A 16237-nucleotide genomic window follows, 5' to 3' on the forward strand; every position below is an offset into this window, starting at 1 on the left:
GTTAGTTTTCTGCTCCAAACTACATGCCAAAACAACCGCTTTTTCCAAAATTGCAAATATTATGAATATTTATAACAGCTCTGTCAAAAAAGAGGCGTAAATCACATTTTCCAGGGCCCTTTTGTGCCGAGCTCAGTATCTCATTTCTTGCTATGTAGTAGCTATGTAGTAGCTATGTTGTAGTTTAAAAACAAATTGGTTTGTGGATTTTTCAGTGGCATAGCTGCTCTCCGGCCATTGCAACATTTGGCTCACCCTTTACCTAAGCTACCACTGTTTGTCTTCTGGCTAACAGAGCAGGCAGTTGCCTGCTGTGCCCACACCCGAGCGCCAGTCTCTAGGTCCTTGCTAGCTTGTTTTTGCTGGTGCTTCGGGTACTGATCAGGCACAATGTGATTCAAAATTTATTTATTTTTCTTTCGGCAAGGTTTCAGCAGGAGGGCTTGCATTACTCGGTCTGCTTCCTGTCATTTGACAAGGTTTTAGCTGAAAAATCTTCACCTTGCTGTGCAATGGAGGTGCTCGCTGATGGACATGCTCCAGTATGGGCAGGGATGTACTGTGCTTCTGGCTGCCACTCGATTTCGGTACTGAGCAGGCCAGCAGGTCCCGACAGTCCCATGCGAGGCCACCCGCACACCGGCCTGGCCGCCTGGTACCCTGGCAGCCTGGTACCCCACTGCCCTGCCGCCCGCTGCCGTGCGCTGCCCAGCCCCTTGCCTGCTCCCTCGCCGGGCCGCTTCCATTTAGCCATAGCAGGCTTGAGGAGAAGCCCCCAAGGAGAAGAAGGTGTGGAGGGCAGGCGGTGTGCACCCTGGCTTGCCTTTCACCTTCCCCATGCTCCTCTGGGGCCCGCTACAATCTCTGCCCTCTCGGTAACAATGGAGAATCATCCACTGCTGCACCGAGCAGAGCAGATTTTAGTATTTCCTGTGCTTTATTAATAGGTTGTGATATTTCACCTCCTTAATTTTGACCAGAGCTAAATAAGCCTTAGTGACTGATTATTTCCCACATATTCACTGTATACGGTAAGAATCAAATAGGTTATTTCTTCCAGTGTATCCAAATTGTTCAGTAACACTATTTTTATAATAATCAACCATCTAATAACAAGCTTGGTGCAGGTATATGATGGTCAAAATTAAAGATACTTTTGCTAGTTGTCATTGGAGGTATTCACCACCTAGTTCTTTGGTCAGACTTAGCACAACTTTTGTAACTCGGTTTCTAGAGCAAACATATGCATTTATTATTATTACTATTTACTAACAATACATTTTTAGCAAGTATTCTCAAATATCTGGTTACAATGTGAATACTTCTATGAGTAAACCTCCTTGCTAAAATATTTGAGGAAAGCAAACACAGTCAGAAGAGCCAAAAATTATTTTTAAAAATATTTATTACTTTGAGGGATTAACTCTGCTCCACTGACTATATTTGCGTATTTGCATTAGCCCAATATGTTTTCATTACCAACATATGACAAAACTTTAATAAGCTTCCTGTGGTTTCATACTGACTACACTTCCCTTTGCAGATACATATACTGTTACGGTTATCCTGTATCTCATCTTGCTTTTAGAAAACTGTGTTGTGCAGGATGAGCTGCCTGTGCATATGTGGCCTAATCCAAAACCCATGAATGGGGATGGTGAGACTTCAGCGAACTTGACTGTGCGTGGTGTTAAGCCCATACGATTACCCCACACAGATGTGCAATAATCAGAATCACATCCCAATATTCACTAGTCTCCTAAAGAACAGAACATTGTCATTGCTATGTTACCACTGTGTTTGGAGCAGAAGGATTTTCAGATCAAAGGCTCCTACAAACATCTCACGAGCCTGAGTTTTCGCTCTCCCAGTGGCACCCTTTTAACCAATTCTGCAGCACGTGGCAAATTTAAAGCAGCTGAGACTGAGGCTGTACTTTCAATAAACACAGTGTCTTGTGAATTCTAAGCAGTGCTGAAAAGACTATGCTTCCTGGTGGATCTGGCACCAAGAGCCATTGCCAGGAAGAGGCCTTCTGCAGGTTAGGTATAATAAAACTCAAGATGCCCTTACAATAGCTCATAACAGAAGAGTAGCTTGGGCATGATCACAGGGCTGCCCAGAACTTTCTGTTTAGAAAGTTCTTCTGACTTTGCCCTGTCCTGTCTATACAGGTCTGTATTACGGACATGCTTCTTTACTGCACCACAAGTTTCATTAAAGCAGAACAACCAGGCCAGTCCCTGTGTCAAAGAGCTGAGGAAATGGCTACTTAATTGCTGCCAACTTCAGAGGAAAGAAAAACTCACAGGGTGGTCTCCTTTCCCTTGCATAAAGTAGCCAGTTCACAGTTCACCATGGAGTGAGAAGTGATCACCTCTGAAGAGTCAGGTCTTAGCTCTCATGGCCAAAACTGCATGGTGATGCAGAACACCTGTTCCACTGAGCGTATCCTGGTGAGTGTGCAGGTGCCTCTAGGACTGCTCGCTGGCTTAGGTACACCAGAATTTGACCAATGACAAAAAGTATGTCAGGAGAGATGTCTGTTACCTGAACTGTCATTCTTTAAGAAAAACAGGTGCGCAATGTATTTCATCCAAAGAGAAGCTAGGCAAAATTTATCTATGTTTAGGCTTTATTTTGTAACAATCAAGAACTTCCGACATCTTTATGATTCCTGATGCTGTATTTTAAATTGCAGGTTTTTCAATAGTATAGAATATTAGAAATTACCTTAGAAGCCACTTTAAAGCTATAGGATTTCTACCCCTTGTGATTTTTGAATGGCGCTCTCAGGCTGGGAGGGACCTAGGGAGGACACCTCATCCAAGCTCCTGGGTAACCAAGAAGGATAAAGGCTAAGAAGCTATGTATGGAGTATCCAAAATGTACTCTTTTGATATCACATGACTTTTAAACCAGTATCACAAAATTCTAAGGACCTAGTCCATCACCTTTGAACAGCTGATGTTGACAATACTGCTAATGTTAAGTGTGTTTACACGTTCAGCAGGATGACGGTGCATTCCAGTCTGACCATCTTCCAAGGCAGGCTGGTAAGTGCCACAGCTTGGTAGCTTTACCTTATTTAAGTAAAGAAAGAGAACAGAAAAAACTATCAAACAGAAAAATCCATTAACTGTCCTTCAGGTCAAACATGGACATAACCTCAGCTATTGGACTGGCCCTTCACTATGAGAAAGATCTGATAAATCCTATCGATCTTGTTATGTATTGACCCTCAGTTTCCTCTGGGTTGTCTATTGCTGCTCCTCCAAACGAGGTTGGTTGCCTGTATAAATCCCAGAGCTGGGATTCCTCAGCTTTTACCTAGCTCCTGCATTCTGTTTTCCAGCAGAGTGGGACCAGTTGCTTTATCAGGCTTTTTAAGGGCCCATAAGCTTTGTTACAAAGCAGTATGCTTTGCAGCACATAATCCAGTAGCACAAAGTGAACTGCTCTCCTGAATACTACACACTTTTCTCCAGACCTAAACAAATAGTCCCTGCTTTGTTTCTATTGTCTGTGTTTTGCCTTGAAAATGCTGACAGCGCATATTTAGAGATGGGGGGAGGGGGAGAAATGAAAAGAGCAAGCATACAAGCTCAAGAGCGAAGGAGAGCCCAATTCAAAGATGTGTGAAGCTGTGCTACTTCATGGTTGGAAGCAGGAACTGAGACCACACCTAACATAGAGGGAAGTATTAGGAAAGGAAACAATAAAGAAGAACCCCAGGTTTTCACTTGCTGCAGAAATCTACGCTTTCTCAACCTTTGAAGAAAACTTTCAAGAAAATTTCCCAATAGTTAATTTATGCTTGGGGAAGATCAACATCTCATGTGTGCAAGGTTGGAAATGGGGACACTTTTCAGCCAGACAACACGCCAGTCCAGTTCAATGCAACTGACATCAGACTCATCACCTAGCGTGCATCCTACCGTAAGATTAAAGTACCCTCTATAGGAACCTTTCAGGGAGGAAAAGTCATCTTCAAATATGCAAGCTACTTTCTTTGCCTTTTTTTAACTTACATAGCCTGATCAGACATCAAAAGCATGATACTACTGAGAAAATCAGTGGTTCATTTATAATTGGAAATGGTCTCATGACTTCTGAAGAAACTGGCATGGTGATATTGAGAACGTAGCTCTGTGCAACGCTGTCCTTAATGGGATGGTTTCCCTCTTCCATTTCTCTTCCACGGACTCTTGGTTCTGCCCTCTTCCACAGCTTGCTACCAGTGCCTCTGTCTCTAATGCTATTCTCCAAACTGGATTAAATAAATGATCTGGTAAAGAACAAAAACCAAATAAAACCCTAAAGAAGCCCAAATCCTTCCAAAACAAAACAGGAACTGCTAAAGCCAGAACAAGCAGCTGACAACACAGGCGGGCAGGGAGTAGTGGCTTTGCTGTAAGACAAAATGTATAGAGAGCCACATGTTTGGGCTCTCAAACAAATGCTCACAAACATTTAAATGAGAACTGGTGACAAACTACCTAAGTCTGGACCAAATAAGAGGTATCCTTCATGCCTACAGTAAAAATACAGAGGTGGAAAACCCAGTCCAGTAAGAACCCTGTATCCAAAACAAAATGTCCCAGATTTTCTAGCATGAGCAAGTGCTTTCTACAGACCCAAAACAACATACCACTGTCACTGTAGCTAAATGCCATTTAATTGGCAGCTAGAAAAGTCTGTAATACATTTCTTCATGGAAAAATGTTTGAGCTCTTCCAGTTTGCCAAGATGCTAATTAAAAACAGACGGCATGTTATAAAATCCTTTCCTTGACCTGTGCTATCTTACATTGCCCTTCTGTACTTTTTTCATGGCATTGGCTCCCTGCAGAATTATTCTAATCTTTATAAACTTGCATTTAATTTTTCTTGTCATTTTGCAGACAGAAAAAAGTAACTAAATGTTATTTATTGAAATGTACATAGGTAATTTATTTGTTACATGGCTGAGATAACAGGCTTTTGAGGAAAGAATCTTTACTCGTTAACAACAGAAGGTTTCTACGTCCTGAATAATTCACAATGAAAGAAATCTTAGTGCCACTGAAGTCACTGAAATAGTTCAAGCAAAAGCCTTGCTGGAGTGCCACTGACATAATGAATTGCACAATGAGAAGGATATGCCTCATCAAACACATATTATTGTTTCATCATTGCTAATCAAAATGCTTTACAAAGCTGGGATTTGGATCAGCACTGAAACATTTTAAGGGGTTGTTGGTGATAGCTCCACAAGTGTATTTTACTGACATTTTTATTCTTCTTAAGAATTCAAGAAATTTGGAAAAATACCTTATTTTGGCAAGGGTAATCCCTTTTACCTCAAGCAAATGCTAGATCTGCCTGAGAGCCGACCCCACCCGATGGTGGGCACACTGCCACTGCACAAAGCCCAGCACATTCTCTGGCAGATAAGATACCACACCAAGCGGAACTCCCTCATCCCTTTTCCTTATGAACCACATCCCGCTGCAGAGGAGACTCTGGAGGGCTGAAGAAGTCCATCACATCTGTTTGGTCATATGCCAACATGCTATTTACTCAGTACAGCTTTAAGAAAGACTTGCTCTTTTGGCTGTTGGCTCTCTGCAGTGGGAGAGCAAAATCAGCACAACATCGTTCTTTAAGAACTGGCTGTAGTTTTAAAGGTAATTTTTGTACCAACAGAGAGATACATGTTTTAGTTATGACTGCTCAGAAGCTAAAGGATTTTCCCTACTTTGAGTATGGTAACGTTCACATTTTGAGCTTACAGTGCTTCCTATAGATCACTTTTCTAAGACAACAATCCGAATTCCATACAGCTGACTTTCTTTTAGACACCAATTACTTTTAGGCATCTGCAAGTTTCCGCTGTTGCTGCCCTTGTGATTTAGGCAAAAAGTCATTAAAACTGGAAGGCCTAATTCCCAGCCTCAATATAATACATCAGTAAGAAGTAATAAGCTCCTTCATGAAGCAATATAGGTCCCCAGCTAAATAAATGGCACACACTACTGATTAAACAAAGGCACATGCGGCTTTTTTTCCTCAGCATTTTTTTGCAGCAAATGGAAGAATATATGAGAAAAAGAGAAGGACAAGAAACCAGGAGTGGGAACCCAGAGGGCAGTAGAGAGATCACAGAAACCGAGACCTTAAACCTCAGGCATTGGAAAGGAGAACTTGAGAAACATCCTTCTTGGAGTAGGTATTGGCTGAAAAGAGCTGCAAATAGTCTCCTGCTGTTCAATTTGCTCTTCACTCAGGGAAATGAATGCTATACGTTCTTTGCAAATAAAGACACACTCAAAAATGCCTGATTCCATTAACAATTTATTTTCCTAAACAGAACAATCTGAAATAATGACTTTTACAATAACTGCTCAGGTCAGAAGTAGTAATAATGCTCTACGCTATGTTTCTGACACCTCTACCTCCCCTCAGGGAGACAGATCTCCCTTCACATACACATTATATATATTAAGATATCTCTCTCTCTCAAGATCTATATATAGCTTCTATTCACAGGCAAGCACCACAACCACTTATTCATTCTTTTCATGCTTTACCTGCTGTTTTCAAGGCTGCCCTGATGCTAAAAATAGCTTTGCATATTAGAGGAGGGTTGCTATAGATTCAGAATGGGGGATGTTACGAAGACGGCTAAATCCCTCTTTGCCGAGGACATGGAGGATCTGCGTGGATGTGGCTGACAGGCGGCTGTATTATTATCTGTGTGACCTGGGCTGTGGTGCCCTTTCATAAAGACTCTCAGGGTCCAAGATCAGGGTATTTGTGTTGTTCTAAGACTGCACTGAACTGCAAATCAATACAAATCATGGATGTCACCCTAAGTTTAAGGCTTTGGTTTTCATACTGTAGTGTTAGATCCCAGTATAACAGTACTTTCACATATTAACAACACACCAGCTTCTTTTTAACTGGGAACACAATTTAATATTCTGATATATGGGCATATCTTTCTGCAGGCGTCGATGTCTCCAAGTAAGGAAATAACAAAATGCTTTGCTAGTTGTTCTTACTACAGAGCTGAAAGGATGACAATTCATCATCTATTTCATTACCTTCAAGGCAGCAATGAAACCACATTAAAAAATTGTACTATATACCATTGTTTTGAACTTCTGGAAATGTGTCCTCTGACAATGCTGACAAAGCTAATGTTAATTTTGGAAGTTATCTCCCTGTCTACAATTTAATGGATAGTGCAAATGAAAAACTGCTTATACGTAACTTTCCAACTCATATACTGCATAAAATAGTGAGGTGTGCTATAGCTAAGTGTCATTTGGTTGTTAAGGTTATGAAAACTACATTTTCAAAATTTGTCAAAAAGTTTTGGAATTATAGGAAATATTTTATTTCGTCAAGCTTGAACATGTAGAAGTTTTGAGGACTGTCTCTAGAACATAGTTACCTCTATACTCTGCAATTAAAAGCATCTTAAAATATTTCCCTGCTTTTAGAAGTCACTTTTCTACATTAGGAGAATATCACTGGTTGCATCATTTCAGGACAATGAAGATGAAGATAAGAAAGTGTCTCAGTAAGACTTACTTTTCTTTCATAATGTAGTAAAATCTTTCCAAGTGGTAACAAATGATCTTGAATTTGAAGGCAAGATATCGGAGGCAAAGGGCAAGTTGCAAGAAAGAATGGATGGCAAAATATTGGTCATTAAAGTAACCCCTACACAGAAACATGGGAGTTTTATTCCACAGTATACATTAGCTCCCAAAAAGATAACAAACCAGGTTTGTTTCTGTATGCAGAACACCTTAAACTTACTCAGCTACTTTAACTTTCTCCAAAACTCGGTGATTTTAGAAAATTACAATGACAAGTTGAGGCTTGACAGAAAATTGTTTGTCTGAGAAAGATTATGCCTCAGGAGTCCCGTATTAGGAACTGAATTTAATGTTTCATCTCCAAATACCAATTTCCCTAGTTCTTAAAACTTGTGGATGGATTATCACCACACCTAAAATAAATTAGGTTGTCAGAAGAATATTTTCCTTTTGTTAACAAACTCAGATAATGGAAACCTGCCAAACACGGACTGTTAAGGCCGAGGTTCAAATAAAAGTTAATTGTACAGTGAAAGAGTGGCACAAATTGACTAAAATAAGATTATTAAAATATATTACAACAGATCCTAATGTAACTTTACATAATACAATCCATCTTTTAAGAACTGTATATCTGAGGACGGTGTAATGCAAACTTGGGAGAAAATTCCACGGTACGCTGAAGGAAACGTTTTTTCACTCAAAACTCACTTCACTTCTGGACCCTTACCTTTCATGTGGTTATATTTTATTTCCATTCAAGAAAAGCAGCCATCTAGATATGTAACTGTTAACGTTTTAATGAATCGATTCCAAATTGAATGTGGTTTCAGCAAGTAGCAGGATCTCCCCAAGGTATAAGCTGAAGGATTTCTTTTTACTTGTTTTACTTTCCCCAGCAGTTTATTTTGTCTGCTATTTTTACTTCTAGAGTTGTGGATATTGCATGGCTCAGTGTTGCTGGCTATAAGTAACATAACTCATATGTAACAAACTTGATATTTAAAACTAAGTTAGACTAATTGTTCCCCATTTAGGATAGTTATCCTTTGTGTTCCACTTAGGTGCCATGGAATGAATAGTATCCTGGCAATACTTCCAATAGAAAGGTAGATAGGATTTCAGTACTTTATGTCTGAATGGTATTGGTAATTAAATAACACAAAATTGTATTTAATTTGAAATACAACCCCTATTATTTCTAAAATCTGGCAATCAGTAGTATACTTTTACTAATGAAAGGTCAGATCTAGCAGCATGGCTAATGGTATTATTAATTAAATGAGGTCTCACAGTAGTACTCTATAAGCATGTTCATAAAAAAAGTTAAATAGGAGTTTTTACTGATTCCTCCTACTTCACTGCTCAAAGCAGCCTCTTTATATCCCTCTATCCTTCAGCTTCCACTGAATGATCAGCTACTGATCACCTCAACCCCATACTATACCCCAGATACTATCAGCCCCTATGTGCAGTTACTGTACAGTTACTTTACCATGTAAGTAAACCCACTGAAAGCATAAGGTAGGATGAGGGTTGATTCTGTCATCATTATGCCCTATTATGCTCTTATACCTTATTTTTTTAAATCTATCTGTGAGATTCCAAACACTTGACTCTACCACTATATATTGCAAATAATTTCTGCTACGAAATATTTTCTTAGCTTTATGACAATCAATGGAAAATGCTGTGAAGAACACATCTGACCAGGTGCATAGTACAGTTTGCAGGACTGACCTTCTTGATTCCTGGATTAAGATTTCACCTATTAGTTAAGCAAAATGTCTCTAAAAGCTCAGGTGTTTTCTGGAACATGCATGCCAGAATAAGGCCTTATTTTCCTATTACATTATATCTTAGACTCAGACTCTGAGGCACCTTTCTTTTCCAGGTTTTCTAAGCCAGGTACATGAGCAGTGCTTAACTGCTTCTATGACTCAAGGTAGTGACTTGTCACTCACCTTTATACAGAAGACTTTAGATTCCATGCCTTCTACTGTAAATCATCTGTACCGTGCCTCAATTCCCATTGTAAGTTAATCATTATGAATATATATATACATGGTAGGCATTATGCACAGAAATGTGTATCTGGAAACAAGGGAATGCATATCTTTTCCACTATGATTTAAAAGTGTAATGGACTGTAATTTTGCTCACATATTCTTTTTATTTTCACAAAAAAAACCCAGCAGGAAACAACATAATTTAAAGAAAACAACTACATTGTTTGTTTGTTGGTTGGTTGGGGTTATTTCCACTTTACTATATTTTCCTTGTCTCTTGCTTATTACTTTCTTTCATTTTTCCCTCATATAATAATTCTAAAACTGGAAAAAACAGATTTCCCTTTTTCTTGGATTTATGTATTTGAATGCCATCAGTCGCTTTTCACCATAACAGATCTAGACGTAGAAGTAGGATTAAGCATTCTTTGCTCTCTTAGGAAAATATTCATACTTTGGGGAATTTAAGTGTAAAGCACTTCTAAAACCTCTTCAAATGAAAACTGGAACTCACTGGAGGAGTGAGTTTCTGTATTCCATTTATTTCAACACAGGTTGATAAAACTAAGTAGCATTTTGTGCATATTGATAATTACTTTTTAATTAAATTCTTGATAGGCTGAAGTCACTATACTTGTTTATGCATGCCTACATGCATGTGTAATCTTTTAGTAAGCTTTATTCTCAACAGAGCTGCCAGACTGTAAGCTCTGGAGACCAAAATTACCTGCCACACAAAAACCATGGCACTAGCAGTGACAGTTAAAGGACAATAGACAGGAGTCTACATAATATCTCTCTAGGGGATTTATTAGGTAAAATTCTTTACCGTTCATCAAAAAAAAAACAAACCAGAAACCAACTGTAGAGACAATATGGGAGGTTGCTTCCATAAATTATTTTATGATGCAAGCTTGCTTGATTTTTTCCATAATTAAATCAGTCTTCATAGGTCATACTGGCTTTATTTACACTATACATATTAACAAGGGCTTGCAGCTTACTTTATTTTAATGATATTTTTTGAAGTTCACACAAATTTTAGGATCAACGTTGTTGCTATGAGTGTTCCCTTAACTGCAACAGAATGAATGAATGAAACAATCTGGTTTTCAAGATATTATAAGATTCTCCCATAACTCTGAATTAATGGTCAAGAAAACTAAAATAGATGTTAGAAATTAAACAGTTACATCTTCATTTATCTGTGATTCATTAGCATGTTGAGTGTAAGTGACGTTACCATCAAATAAAGTGTTGAGCATGACTTAAACTAGCTCAGTCCATGATAATGAAGCAATTTCCTCATGTTTTTGTTCTTGGAGATTTTCCCATCAACTGAAAGTTTCAACTCAACTTCTAATAAAAGCCTTTGATATTTTTTTCTCCTATCAGCAGAACAAGCTTAACCTGGAATTTGAGATGTGTACCATTGTCTTCTTGAGCTTTGGATTAGTGTTTATAAAATTAATTCCCAAACTTTGGTCTCAAAGTGCTCTGCAGACAGCCAACAGAACCACTGCCTTCAGATAAAAGCCTGACACTGCATTAGGCAGTAAGTAGCTGTGGAGGTTTGGCGTGATTTGTTTACCCTAGAAGTAAAGGAGCCTGGAATAAGAAAGGTCCACAGGTCAAATTCTACTTTACATGGCCTTCTAATATTCCATCATCTGTTGGCTCTGCCTTTAGTTATACAGAATCAAGGCCAGATTTTCAAAAGAACCGAGTTTTCCAAATTGTTTATCACATTGGAAGCCTTAGTGTTCTAGAAATTCTGTCCTGACACAGTGTATTTGACATTGATCTCTAATGGTGTTAAACACGAATATTAAGAGGAAAATTTCCACCGATAATTGGAGTTTAGGAAATTCTATACTCTTATAATAGGATTAGATATCATATTATTATCTCTATTTTATCTTATTAACAAATACAATGCAATACAATGATTTCAGTTACTTACACAAAGATCTGAGATTTTGGAACAGGGGAGAAAACTGAAGAACAATCAGATGCTATTTTTTCAAAGGCACTTTTCTAACAATGATTGCGCACTGAAATGGTAATTGCAACTCCAAAATAGCATAAAACAGCACAGCTGCTCTCCAAATAATGGACATAATACAGGCTTGTCTATGATATTTTTTGTAACTGACTCTATACTGGAAAAAATTTGAATCCAGAAGTGCTTTTATTTAATATATGACTTTATCAGCCAAACAAATAAAACTGCATTTGCCTTTTAGCACAACAACATTGACATCTAGTGGCTAGTTAAACTCCACGTTTGATATCCTCTGTATGACAAAAAACGTGGAACATACCATTTACTGAATTTGACAAAATAAATGTGCATTTCAACAGCCAGCTCGTGTTACATAACCTCTACATGATTACAGAATGACAGTGTTCCTTAATGACTAGTCTGGAGCAACCAGTCCCAGCGATGGGAACTGCCGACCGTGAGCCGTTGCCCCTCAGCACAGCTCCACTGGTATTCCCTGACTGTCAGGAAGTTTTAGGTTTGGGAGTCAGCTGCCTGACTTAAGTACATATCTTGCTCGGGGCTTGTCGGGAGGCATAGTGCATCCCCCTAAAGTTGTACACAGGTACATCTAAAAGAAGAACTACGCTTAACTGAATGTGATGTTACTGGGATATGTGAACATCCATTTTTAGTTCTACTTGCTTTTCTACAAATTACTAGGGGACTTCAAATAGAGTGAGATGAAAATCAGGAACACAACAGATGCCATGAGACTGTTCGTACTATGAAGACACAAAAATAAATGATTTGGCAACTTACTTCATAGACATGTAGAAGATAGGAAGGTGCCAATATCAAATAACATTAGAAAGTCTAAATTCATCATTTTTCAACAAAATAACTGGCTTAATGGAGAACGAGGAAAGATTACACAGGGTAAATCTCAATTTTACTAGCATTCTTGATGGTTCCACATTACTTTCTCATATCAAACTCAAATATAGTCATACATGACCTCTGCAAACAGCTCTTGCAGTGGATATGGTTGCCAGTGACCACCTTGCCTTCACTCTCCAAACCAGTGGTAATCTCCTGCAGGAAAGTTGGGGTATTTCTTCTTAGCTATACACTGATAAGGACTAAACAGCTATGCTTAATGTTTCTTAGAAATATAGAGAGAAATCTGAGTCTGAAGAGCAATAAAACATATGAGTGTTCTCAAAAATGAAGTACTTTCATGTCTTTAGCTTCAAAAAGGGAAGACTGGGCATATATGCCTTCCAGTATTTAGAGACTTTTTTTATTCAAATGATGATTAGTTCTTGTTTTCTGTACCAACTAGTGTAGGGCATTAAGAAATTATCTCAAGTAGATATTTGGAAAAAACCTTATATACCTAAGAGGTTAGTAGATTAAGCTATTTATGCTGTGAAATCTCCTGTACTGGAAGTTTTTAGGTACAGCTCAATAATTATGTCAGGTACGATTCTTTGAATTCTCATCTCCATGATTAAAATAGTTCTTTCGGTACATACACATTGATAAAAGTACCTCCCCCCCGGCCCCCCTCCCCCAGAAAAATACGGGGGAAATAAATAAGTTACTTAAGTAAACATAATGCTACCCCCAAACGATAAGAAGGTCAGAGGTCTGTCCTGAAGACACATCCCAGATGTTAAAATGCACCTTTTACTCTCTGGTAAAAGTGGCGTGAGTCAATATGTATTCACAAATCTCTTGATGTCAGCAGGTTTTACCATCCATTTAATGAATCTGGACGACTGAGAAGTGGCAAATTCAATCAAATAACTTTTGTCTAGCTTTTTTGCATACTGAGGCTATCTCAGTGGTCTACACAATATAATCTAAGATTACATAGGTGACTGGAAGGAAGACAGTGTGAATGCAAGTACAGAGAAGCTGATGAACTCTTGGGATTATTTCAGAATCACAGGCGTTACCTTGTATTACTAAAAATATCCCTGGGAAGAATTTTTTTGGGGAAGAAGTTTCCATGTAACGGAATTGTAACACTCAGTCATCAGAAAACTGAGTGATTAAAGTCAAGTAAGCAATATGTCGATGATTTGAAAACTTGGGAGAGAAAACATTTACTTCTTGAAGGTTTTAAAATCATGTCAGACTTAGGCTTTCTGGATACACTAGCTCTCACACTTAGCCCATTTCTAGATTTAGGGCAGAAGTAAAGTAAGAACTACAGTGACGCTGTCCCCTTTGTGGGCCATGAAGTTCTGTAATTTAAGAGTATAATTTCACATTACTGCTAAACTGATCTAATAGAGAGCTGCTGCTGAAAGGGCCACGCTTGTTTCTCACCTCCCCCTTCTGTCCTGTCCCATCCCTCCAGCTATAACCTTTTTTCGCACCAGCACTGTTACCCATCAGACACCACAGGAGGGTAGTCAGAGGAGCTAGACTGGCAGAAAATTAAATACTGCAGTTCAGCAGAAGTGGTCAGACGAGCACTAGTGCCAGTTCAGAAGAGGAATGCTCTGTTCAGCAGTAGCTAACCCACAGATTGATTTACTTCTAATGGAAAACTGTGCTCCTAAGGTTTGGTTATTAAAATCTAACTTAAAACCATAGCGCCTCCACCCTGCAAGGAGTTTTGCCCACCTCTTCTTTTTGACGTATCTTTCAGTCCTGTGGGACTCAGATGAAAGAAGCGTCCTTTTTGTTCTCCAAGCATTTTGATGCTAGATTTAAACTATGAAGATAGTCCCATGGGATCAAGCTATAATCCATATACCAAGGGCTAAGGACAGGTGCAGTTTCAACTTCCAGTTTATTTAGGAGGCCACTTCTGATCCACTTCCCCAGCTGTAGCTTACTGTAGCCCACATATAAAAAAAGCAGTCAGGTGATGTCTGAAAGCAATACAGTCAGACAGCAGAAAAGCATAACAAAGTAAGATGAAGTTAGCTAGCTGCTATTCTCAGAAAAGCCATTTATAAAGTAACTTCAGCATCTACAACAGTTGCTATAGTTGGACTCACTGCAGAATCTTCCTGTCCCAGAAACTTTATTTTTTCTATAAGCAGGCTTTTGTGGCCACAGCACAATGCCAAGAAATTCAAGAATGGTAAATCTTCCCTCTACCTTTCCCACTTTTCTTCAAAGTGCATAATCAATGATATCTTGGCCCAGTTTCTAGAATAGTGTCAGGATTCATTCACACTAACACAGTCTGCCACTTCCATAAGAGAGAAACAACAAAAAGATGCCTGCTATTACAGCTTTGTGGGTATACATTATTTATTTTGAGATATTTAAATTATTAATCAGGATAATTCCATTTTTGCAACAGTCTCTGCCCTTTAGAGGAAATGGGCCACATTCTGTAGGACTTCAGCAGAACACTGCATACACTCAGACAAGCATATTGCCACTCAGCTCCTTTCCACAGGACACTTTAGCATCAACATTACATCCGTTCAGAGCGATAACGTAGTGACACAAACACAAGGCCAGGAGAAAAAATACTTTTGCTTTTAAAACTGAGATTCAGCAGCCAAGGTAAGGAGGCACTCTGTCAACTATGGCACGTGATTGCCTTACTGCATAATAGCAACTAGGCTACATCTTATATTTTACAATTTAATACATTACAATGACAGTAGGAGTGCTTCAGTTTTGAAAATTTCCCTGTATTAAGTTTATCTGTGTTTTTAAGATTCCAGGAATCAATAACACGGCTGGAAACTCTGATACAGTCCCGAAGAAAATATCTGTGATGGATTAAAGCATTTCAGACCTCGGCAGTCAAAATGCTGGTTCAGGTATTGTGCGCCCTAATGTTTGATGGGAAACAACATCAGCTTCTTGACAGCCACTTGCTGTATTTGATGACTTAATGCTGAAGCTACCTCATAAGAAAACAATTTTAGTTTATAAAGCCCCTTTCTCAGATGCAACCCACAGGCTCCCAAACTCTTATCACCCAGCTGCCGTTGGTCCTCACAGGGAAACTGGGTCATATATTGCCTTTCCTTTTTTTAACTGCGAGATGAGATTGAAAAAACAAGAGAAACCGCTAAAACATGTGGAAAGCAATGTTACATATTACCTTGCCGAGGCTGCCCGGGCGTTAATGCGGCTGTGAAGGAGCTCTGTGCCGCGGGGAGGGCAACGCACACACCTACTGCACCGAGCCCGGCCCCGGGGACGCCTGGCGGCTCCTGCCCGCCGCGGAGCGCTCGCCCGGGGCCCTCCCTCCCCGGGGGGTCTCCTCCAGAGCGACCCCCGCCGCCCCGGGGACCCTTATCCGCCGCCCCCGGGCCGCTACGACCCCCCGGCTCAGCTCCTCCGAAGAGGGAATCCCCGCCCCGGCAGCCCCTGGGGATGCGGGGGAGGGGAGCTCGTTGAGGCCTCCCTGGGGAACACTGCGGCCGCGTCCTACCTTCCCAGAGGCGGAGACCGCCGCAGCCGGGGCCGCGCACCGGGTGCCCGGGCAGGGAGACTCCCCTCGCCCCTAAACATGATGAGCGGCTTTCCCCTCCCCTCCCCGGCCCCGCCGCCGCGGCTCGCCCTCCCCCGCCCGTCGGCTCCCCGCACCCCGCTGTGCCCTGCCGGCCGCCGACGGCGGAGGGCGGCGATCCCCGGCGCGGCCCTGCTCCGCCTCTACCCCCG

At 40.2% G+C, this 16237-nt stretch overlaps 1 protein-coding gene across 3 annotated transcripts in view; it reads right to left on the reverse strand.

Moving 5' to 3' along the window:
- The window catches only part of LGI1 (leucine rich glioma inactivated 1), a 34779-nt gene extending 18664 nt beyond the window's left edge, over positions 1-16115 (reverse strand). For 2 of the 3 annotated variants that reach the window (XM_075108147.1, XM_075108145.1), the window contains exon 1: positions 15675-16115. The gene's annotated coding sequence lies outside the window, so the exon portion shown is untranslated. The remainder of the gene's footprint in view (positions 1-15674) is intronic. The other variant, XM_075108146.1, reaches the window with a different exon arrangement.
- Between the last annotated feature and the right edge of the window lie 122 nt (positions 16116-16237).

Source organism: Phalacrocorax aristotelis, chromosome 12, assembly GCF_949628215.1.
Source record: "Phalacrocorax aristotelis chromosome 12, bGulAri2.1, whole genome shotgun sequence".
In the NCBI taxonomy this organism is placed as follows: Eukaryota; Metazoa; Chordata; class Aves; order Suliformes; family Phalacrocoracidae; genus Phalacrocorax; species Phalacrocorax aristotelis.